Source organism: Lactuca virosa, chromosome 7 (assembly GCF_052849685.1).
Source record: "Lactuca virosa cultivar CGN04683 chromosome 7, Lactuca_virosa_CGN04683_v6, whole genome shotgun sequence".
Lineage (NCBI taxonomy): Eukaryota > Viridiplantae > Streptophyta > Magnoliopsida > Asterales > Asteraceae > Lactuca > Lactuca virosa.
This window is the reverse complement of record NC_136432.1, coordinates 116,134,006-116,144,617: the sequence shown is the minus strand read 5'-3', so window position 1 is coordinate 116,144,617 and position 10,612 is coordinate 116,134,006. Positions and strand designations below refer to the sequence as shown.

General features: G+C 37.7%; 1 pseudogene across 1 annotated transcript; it reads left to right on the top strand.

Annotated features, from left to right (window-relative positions):
- Positions 1-4,018: 4,018 nt before the first annotated feature.
- LOC145127068 (F-box/kelch-repeat protein At3g06240-like) lies at positions 4,019-5,399 on the top strand (annotated as a pseudogene). The gene is made up of 3 exons (XR_013716431.1): positions 4,019-4,087; positions 4,177-4,725; positions 4,777-5,399. The product of XR_013716431.1 is annotated as an F-box/kelch-repeat protein At3g06240-like (transcript).
- Positions 5,400-10,612: the final 5,213 nt, after the last annotated feature.

Genomic DNA, 10,612 nt, shown 5'->3' with positions numbered 1-10,612 from the left:
AGTAAGAAACACTTAACCCTAATCGTCATTTTATGTGGAAACCCTAATTTTGCTTGGGCCTTGAGTTGGGCCTTCCTATTGGGCTTTGGTGATTGGGCTATTGATGGGCCATCCAAAAACAAGCATATGGACTAGAATATTTGGTTGGGCCTTAAGGTAAGACCATGTGAGGGGTTTGGGCCCAATTCATAAAGTTATGGAAACTTGGGTGGATGCACTACGATCAAGCCGGACCCTTCTCTTTCGAACCGGAAGTACACTATAACCATAAAACCATAAGCACAAAGCTTAGTGAGTTCCCCAAAATAGCACATATCACACATATCAAACATATAATTGGTCATGCCCACCATCGGGCCCCACCCGACATCGGGCCCCGCTCGAAACAGATCTGTCAGAACATGAGATGGGCCCTGCCCATCACATTTATCAGGCCCTGCCTGTCATTGGGCCCTGACCGACATTCATACAGACACATAAACACATGCAAGAATTACTAAGATAAATAGCATAAAATACACACATCAGGCCCCACCTGGCATCGGACTCCACCCGGTATACATATCACATACCACACATAAAATAGCCATACAAACAACTAGCACCCTAATCATAATAAATCTTGGGCCGATATTGGTGCATTCAACCTGCCAAACACAGTGAGGAGACTCACCTCAAATTACTGAAAATCAGATAAACGCTCGGACTGTTGATCCGGATAATCCCCGTGCTAATCAATCAAATAAAACCCAATTAATAATTGGGCCATAAACCATAATTACGAATATGACTAATTTGTCCAACTTCCAAGGTAATCATTTTACCCTTTCCTTACTTAGCCCAATAACCGAGGCCCAACCCAATGGCACCAAAAGCCAAATTTGGCCCAATTTCATAAATGATACCCAATGCCCATTCTTGGTCCAAATCTAAGAAGGCCCAAAGCCTAACAATGACCCAAAGTCAAAAGGACTAGTGACCCAACAAGGCCTAAAACCCTAGTAGTCCAAATATGGCCCAAAACCCAAAAGTCAACAAAAGTCAATGGCAGCTAAATACGCCTGACATACTCATACTTACACCCAACGTACGCCTTCTTTGGCTAGTACGCGCAGGGTACGCCCAACGTACTCTACAACCAACCCATATTCCTACTAATGCTTAATCCATTAAGCCACTATGTCCAATTTTCAGATCTGATCCTAAATGATGTCTTAAAACGTAAAGTTAGCAACTTTACTCATTTACATGTCTTAATGGGACCCAATGCTCAAAAAGATTCATAATAAACACCCAAACTCATACATGATCCAAGATAACTCATCAATTTTGCATTTTTATGAACAATGAACCTCAAAAATGCCAAGATCTACCATTCCTAGCTTCTGGAGTAGCTCATACTCTCAAGCATGGCTTAAAGAAGCATAAAAAGCATAAAAACAAGCCCTAACTAGATCTAACCAAATGATCCATCAAGTTAAGAGCTTTATACCTCAATTGTCTTGCAAAGTTGATGAAGATTCTGGATCTTCAAGCTCCAAGTTCACCAAAGCTTCATCACCAAGCTTCATCTCCTTCAAAGGATCCAAAACACCACAATATCACAACAATGGCTCACAGACACTCAAATGAAGGCTAGGGTTTTGTTCTTAGGGTTTTGAGAGATGAAGGCTGGTCATAAGAAACTCCCAAGGCAGCTTAAGGTGTTTAAAATATTTTAAATAAATATTTTTAAATAAACAATCTCAAACACCCTCTAAATGCTAGAAGTTTAATGTGTATATATCACAACAAAGAATATTATCTGTTAACTAATATTTTTATTAGACCATCCGATATACTTATCACGGAATGGTTTATGGTCTACGTAGCCACTAACAACAAATGTGAACACCATTCTATATGTTTGTGGTGGTTAGTGGTGAAGCACTTTGGTGATAAATTATGGTGGAGAACACCAACCACCACAAACAATCAATTTGTTTCCTTCTCTATTTCTCTATATCTCACTCTACATTTTAATTAATTAAAAAAAATCTTTTTTATTTTAATAATAAAAAAATAAAAGGGATATAGTTGTGAGAATCCAACCTTAAAGTAATTGAATGTGATAGATAAATTGGCATATACTTACACTTATAATGATTACTGGTGTGGTGGGTGCAACGGATACTTTGTATATACAAACGCCTAATGGTATTTTAGTGAATAATCCTATTTTTGTGACCTTAAAATATCATTAGAACTTTCTTAGCCTGCACGATAAAAAAAAACCCTGATTTCTACCTGCATTTTTCTCCTCTCTCCGGCTTTTTCTCTCGCTTTCATTATTCTGCTGAAATCATCTCCTCGATAGCTCCAGGTTCCTTATGGCGACGGCGGGCGATGGATGAGCTACCTACGAAAGTCGCGGAGACGGTGAAAAGTGTCGCAAGGCCTTCCGTCCAGGTTTAAAACTGTTGCTCTCAGTTACATAAGTTTTAGTTATTTGTTGCGCTGTCAGGCTATTTATGGCCTATCTTATTTCTTATGGCTATCATAAGGTATGGTAGTTTTCTGTAGACATGTTTGTTTTCTATTGCTCGAATAGTCCTTGCTGCATGTATGAACTGCGTAAGGTTCAATATGGCTGCAGAAATCCACTTATGTATAAGTAATTAGCCAATTTAGGGTTACTAATGGTTTTTACTAGGGATGAACATGGTACAAATTTTTTTTCCCTAAATCCGTCTGCCATATCAATTATAGAGGGGTGTATTATTGTGACAGTGAAAGTTGGCCAATGTGTCTCATCACCGTGGAGGTGAAGTCTATGTTTATGTACATATAAACCTTTTTTTGTGTTGCATGAATAATATTCTTGATTTTTTTAAAATTTTTTTGTTTTATTTGGATTTTTAAACTTTTGAATTGTGCTAAATTTTCTAAAATTGTTGGTATTGGGAATTCAAGGGCCTTAAAGTAGGGGCAAAATGTGCTTTTGGACGTGAAGAGTTTGCTTACTGATGAGATTATTTGACATTATAGTTTTCATGTGGTTGAACTATCCCATTGGACTAGGTTATGAATCTAAGCATCCAATTGTCTTTCATAGCCGTGCTTCTCTAAATCATTTTTCTTATAATAAGTGATAAGTGGCAATGGGTTTCTAAATGTTCTTATCTGTCTGTATGGAACTTAAGATATTCATATGAATAGCCTTTAATTTTACGAATACCTGACTTGAATTTCTGTTTATGATGTACTGCTGCTTACAAAAACTTATATGACCAGATTTTGATGAAGAACCCCATAATGTTTCGCAGGAGGCTGGAAAATTATTGTAAGCTGTCTCTTGAGTTTTGCTAATTTTAGTCAGAGGGCATAATGAAAATATTTGTTTTTTCCATTTTTATGATATTTCTTCAACTTGTGTTGGTGGTTTGATCTTGATTTCTATATATTGTTTCTAATACCGACTACCGAGGGGCATCCTCCTATGAGTTGAACTCAGATGCCCTTTACTCAAAGTGATGAAAAAATGTTATCTATTATCTATTGGGAGTTGCAAATGTTTTTATCATTGGAACTGACCATAAAATGATAAATATTGACAATAGTGGTGGAGTTCATGAAGTACTAAGCCATGCAATGTTGTTTTGGATACGTACTTAATTAGGGCGAAATTGATTGTGCTATCTTGGTTTTCCGGAGTTCACACATCCAGTCTCTTCACATCTACCTCTTAAGCTAAGAACCTATTACATTGTTGGAAACAACTTATTTAAAAATTCTCCTCTGTTAATATAAAAATAGTTTCAAGTCCATACCCGGGAATCCCTAGCGCATTAGATGGAGGGGGCTTAGTATAAATTGATGATGATAGTAATTTTCTCTTCATGAATTTATTAGCATTTAGCAATGTGTATTCTTATGTCGCTGTGTTGGTTCTTTATCCATCCATTTCGTCTGAAATCAGTGTAACATTAATGCACTTTTATTTTCTTAAACCGAAGAATTCAACTAGGTTATCAAATGAAGGTGGGAATTGTGCTATTACGTTGATACCAGAGCGTAAACAAATACTAAAAAGGAAAAGCTTTACTAGGTTGGTCTTTTTTTAAGTACAATCCTACACTTTTATTATTTACGCTCTAGTTCATAACTCTACTGATGTATTATATATTGCTGCTACAGGTCTGAAATCCAACACCCAACGACTATGGAGAACCTCCCGGACGATCTTTTATCAAACATATTCATCCGCTTATTGGCCAAACAACTTGCTAAATTGAGGTGTGTTTCCAAATCTTGGAATGCCTTCTTATCTCAACCCTCCCTTATAAAATCCCACCTCAATAGTTCCATCAATAACAACGATCGAATTCTCCTGGTCTTCTACAAAAAGACATATTCTAACCATAAACCGTTCACAGCACACCCATGTCAAGCTCCCCATCATGTACCCACAGATTTCATCAAATTCCCACCGGTCAATCCCAAAGCTGAACAGACTACCAGCATGATTAAAATTATAGGTTCTGTTCACGGATTAATATGCTCTTGTTATGGTGATGATGTCATCCACATTTGGAACCCTTCTCTCTCTGCTGTTTCAACTCTCCCACCATATTCTACGCCCTCCTGCAGTGGTAATACCATCTATTTTCGGTTCGGGTATGATCCCAAAACTGACGATTACAAAGTTGTTAAGCTTCAAGGCCTTATTGGACCACCTTCAAGATTGTGTACTATATCATATGTTGTTAAAGAGATGCTATAAGTAGAGGTTTATAGCATGAGAAAGGGTTCCTGGAAGCTCGGTACTCAAAGGTTTCCATCTCACGTCACAAAGATTTTTGAACCTGATTACCTTTGTGTGGATGGGCATGACGGCCATCTTCATTGGCTTGGTTATAGTGACGAGGGGAATGTATACATGATAGTGGCTTTTGATTTGGGTTTAGAGACATTCCGTGAGATACCTCTTCCGGATTCTCTATCATCAGATAACAACCGATCAAAACTTTTGGGAGTTTGGGCTGGAAAGATTTGTGTGATGTTATGGTCAAGGGTGGGGGTAGCATAGATGTGTGGGTGATGGATGAGTATGGGGTGGCTGAATCATGGGTGAAGCGCAATAATGTCTCCTCACAGTGTATCAGTAGCTTCTTTTTTGGATATTCATCACACAATGAGATTTGTATTGTAAATGACAGCGGTCATCTTCTTTTGTACAATCCAGCTGCACAAGAGGATAATATCTTGAAGAAATCTTTTTATGAGAATTACCGTGTGAGTAAAATCGTGGAGTATGTTGACAGCCTTGCTTGGGTAGCATCTGCCATTCGGTGAGCTGCTGCATCATTTGCCAATTTTAATTTTGCATTCAACCATTGTCTTTTAGCCTTTTTTTCTATTCAAGGAGTCTTCTTATTTTTAATTTCAAGTCTAGTGAAAGAAATGTTTCTATTTTTTTTTAAGAGAGTAATGTATAGATATTGATTTGGGTTATGATGAAAATCGTATCTTTTAAAAACGCTAAAGCTTTGTGGGTTTTATTTTCTGGGGTTGTGCTCCATTTGAAGAGATTCAACTCATATTTTTTTTTTTTCGTTTTAATTTTGTGAAATTGGTAGTTTTTATCTTGTGTATTGTACTAACACTACAACAAAAAAGAGCATTACCGACGGCCAAAACCGTCGGTATCCATCGCTAATAGGCTTTACCGACGGAATTGCAACAGACCCAAAGGCGTCAGTATATTCTTGTCGCTAACTATTTGTAACGGATTTCCGACAGGCTACTACAAATTTTAGCAACATATTTCTCCATCGGTAATTAGTAACCGATCACCGACGGAAATATTTTTGCAACAGATTACCGACAGAATGCTTTTGCAACTGATTACCAACGAAATAACTGCTAACGGATTACCGACAGTATAAAAATAATTCACTAATTAACGGATTACCAACAGATTGCCTGTTACAGATTAGCGACGGATTTGGCATTACAAAAATATTTTTTATAAATTCATGAAAAAATTAAAAATAGTTACATATTCACAACAAAATAAAATCTTGAAACATACATCAAATCTATATATTAAAACCGACAAATATAAAAATAAAAAAAATCTAATATTCGACATACATTAAAACCATAAATAAATAAATAAATACATAAAATCTTAAATCCAAAACTATGAAACAATGATTTACAAGAAAACTATAATATAATGAATTGTCACCTATTTAACAAAGATGTCATCATAGCTCTTCTTGTTGGAGAGGCAATCACTTTGTTATCTTCCAACCTTCTTTTCTATGTTTTGATTTGCTCTACAAACAAAACAATTTCCACTAGTTTGAAAAAGGCTATACATGAGTTACTACTTAGGTAATTCACATCCAACAAACAAACTAATTTCTATTAGGATCGAGACACTTAACACACGACTCTAAACACACACACAGCTCACGAAAAACAAGAACACAAGGATGAACATGAGGGATTTAACGTGGTTCGGTCCTTCTCTGACCTACGTCCACCGGTAACTAGGAATTTACATTTCTTGGTGCTAATCTGCACTCTTTCTGTGTTACACTAGATACAAGTTTTACAAATACAGATGAATCTCTTATATAGAGATGGAAATCAGAAGTAGTCAAAAAAACACAACCGGGTCTTCAGCCAACCTTTGAAAAAACTTCACATTCAACAATTGTGGCTTCACATTCAACAATTGTGGCTTCACAACTTCACATTGTTCCTGCCATTTTTGACCAGCTGTGGCTTCACATTCAACAATCTCCCACTTGAAGCCACAGAACAATCTTCACCTGTGCTTCAACTGTGCATCTGTATTTGATCTTAACTCCTTCCTAGTTACCCTGGCCTTCTCTTCAATTAACCTGAAGGCCAGTTGAAGCTTTCGTTAGCTCCAACGCGTCAGTCATGGCTAAGTCTGTCACTGACCTATTCTCTGTCTCCACCAACTCCCACTGAAATGAACTGCCCGATCCTGGAACATCCTGAGAACAAACGACACTCTCCATGTGAAGCAGATAATCCGGAGAGACTTTTACAGATGGAATACTGGTTCTCTTAACCCACTGTGTTCTGGGTACTCTAGCTGAAACAAAGCCCGTGCTCCCACTGCTATGAATGCCCTTGACTGGTTTTCTGAACCGTTCCAAACACGTTCAACCTGAATCTGACCTGTGACTCTGGGTTTGCCATCTGCAAAGCAAACCTTCTTCTGTCCACGAGACTCTATGAACCGGATTTTGTTTTTCTTCTGAACTGGGACGGTTACTCCCTCAGACGGTAAACTGACCATATATAATGAACCCCTCTTATGTCCACGAGCTATCACAAGATTTCCTTTGACAACCTTCCACTGCCCATTCCTGAACTTAACCTCGTGTCCCTGTTCATCCAACTGCCCAACAGAAATCAACTGTTTCTTCAGACTTGGAATTACCCGGACATCCTTCAAAGTCCATGGACCGACTGGAATCTTCAGATCTAAGTCACCTATGCTCGTCACATCAAGAACCTTATCGTTCGCCAGTCTTACCTTACCAAAATCCCCTTCTTTCAGATTCCGCAGTGCTTCACGGATGTGGGTAGCGTGAAATGAAGCACCCGAATCCATAACCCAGGAATCCACATTGCTCTCCACACTACAGATCAAAACATCATCATCTGAATGGTCTACTGCAACGTTAACTTCTTTCTTGTCTTTTGGACATTGATTCCTGAAATGTCCAACCTCTTTACAGTTCCAACAAGTCACATCATTTCGAGTCCTCGACTGACTCCTTCTCCTGTTCCCGCTCCCACTACCTCTGTTATTTCTTCTACCTCTGACCGCATTCAGTTGTTCACTTGATGATTCCCCGGAATTTCTTCGTCTGACGTCTTCGCCTAGAACTAAATCCCGAATTCCCTCAAAAGTGAGCTCTTTCGATCCTGCGGAACTAGTAACGGCTGTAACTGTTCCGGACCAACTGTCAGGTAATGATGATAACAGTAGTAAAGCTTGAACTTCGTCCTCAAATTTTATTCCCACTGACCCAAGTCTGGATAAAATCGAGTTCAAATTGTTGATGTGTACTGTAACTGAACTTCCTTCCCTCATCCTCGTGTTGACTAGTTCCCGAATCAGGAAGACTTTATTTGCTGCCGACGGCTTCTCGTACATATTAGACAATGGCTCCATGATTCCCTTTGCCGAGGTCTCCTTCAAAATATTGAAGGCAACATCCTTTGACAACGTCAGTCTAATAAATGCCTTGGCCTTCTTATCCAAAGTCTTCCAGTCTGCCTGTGTCATCGCCTCCGGTTTTTCACCTAAAACTGCGTCCAAGTCTTTCTGCACGAGCAAATCTTCAATTTGCATCTTCCACCAACCAAAATCTTTCCCATCAAACTTCTCAATCTGAAGCTTACTGCTTTCTGCCATTTTCTGAAAGAACAATGACCTATTTTGCAATTTTTTGGAAATTCAGGGGTCAAATTGCAAATTTTCAAATCTGCTACAGTTTTGCTACAGTGTCGCTACAGTGCCTGCTACAGTGTCTGCTGACGTCACCGCTGACGTCGTGCTACAGTGTCTGCTGACGTCACCGCTGACGTTGTGCTACAGTACATCTACAGTACCTCTACAGTGTCGTCTTCTCCGGCAGAACTTCGGTGCTACAGTGTCATCTTCTCCGGCAAGTTCAGGCGCTACAGTGTCGTCTTCTCCGGCAACTGGTTTTCCGGTCACTATTCCGGCAAACCTTTGACTGGCGATTTTGGACGTCTTCCGGTGGTCAAAAAATTCAGAAAAAAATATTTTCGGAATCTTCGGAACGAGACCTTTCCAATGGTATACACCAAAATCGTTTTTGACGAAAAAAAATTTTCGACCAAAAAACTGAAAATCACCCTTTGGAGCTAAACCAAGGCTCTGATACCACTTGTTAGGATCGAGACACTTAACACACGACTCTAAACACACACAGCTCACGAAAAACAAGAACACAAGGATGAACATGAGGGATTTAACGTGGTTCGGTCCTTCTCTAACCTACGTCCACCGGTAACTAGGAATTTACATTTCTTGGTGCTAATCTGCACTCTTTCTGTGTTACACTAGATACAAGTTTTACAAATACAGATGGATCTCTTATATAGAGATGGAAATCAGAAGTAGTCAAAAAACACAACCGGGTCTTCAGCCAACCTTTGAAAAAACTTCACATTCAACAATTGTGGCTTCACATTCAACAATTGTGGCTTCACAACTTCACATTGTTCCTGCCATTTTTGACCAGCTGTGGCTTCACATTCAACAATTTCCACTTGTTTCCATGTGTTAAAAAGGATGTGAGTTACATCAGTGATTAACTTCAGTAATAAACATGAACATAGCAAAATAACACCAACAACTTGAGTAATTTAATGACAAAAGTATTAGAATTTAACTACTCTTTGTCCTTAATTATATTCATTTCTAAGTGCAGCTTTCTAAGTATGTATTCTATTCAAATATCTTAAATTGTTTACTTTTTATGAGTATATAAAAAAAAAGTTTATAACAACTATTATATGTTTATATCACCTAGGGTCTATTCCAGATACCATTAAACATGTAAACTCTTAGTAAATTGCTTGATCAAGTAATAGCCTTCCCAACAAATTTTTTCACAAAACCAATAAAAATCATACCTTATTATTATTTAAAGATGTACTCATATAGTTTAAACATATTAATGTAGTTAATTATTTTTCAAATGTGACTTTTAAAAGTCAGAATCAGTTGATTTTACTATAAAAATTAGAAGAGAAAAAAATATTTAAATACCTGCTTTGATGGAGGCTTGAGCTATGATCTTAAATTCCGAACTGCAGACTGAACATTTTACGTTATGAACAACAATTTTAAATTATAACTTCAAAAATGAAAAAGTAAACAACTTGAAGCATATGAAACAAATAGAAAAAATACATTTAAATCTGATCTCTCGTGTTCCCTCTTTGCAATAGTTACAATAAATGCAACTTTCCTTTTACTAGCTGAACAAATATATACAGTAAAAAAAGAAGATTTAGATTTCAAAAACCATGGTGCAACTCTTTAACAACCAAATGACAAATAAAACCAATAGAACCCTAAAACTTCACTGTATTGATGCAAACAAAATTTCTCAAATGATTCTAATGATTCAACTTTCAAGGAACCAAAATGAACACGATAAACAAAGGAAACAGAAGGATAATGTTAGAGGATTGAGAGCCTAGCCTCTCTCAGGTGGAAATTCGCCAATTAGTGAAAAGATGCTTGCAACAAATAGCACCCCCCATTATGTAACAGACCTGCAGCCAAAATCATGCAAACTTCCCAAAATGCCTTCCACTCAAATGTTTTCTAATTTGTTTCCCTTTGTTTTTTATCGTTTTTTGGAGTATGTATATTTGAGTGGGGGTTAGCACATGGTTAGTTAGTTCTTTAGTTAAGTTGCTGACACAAAGATGTTATTGGTTAACCTCTAAGTAACTCCTCAGAAGATTTTAAATTATGGAGATAACTGACAGCATTTTTAGGTTTTGCATACAACAATTAGTTAAATATCATCAA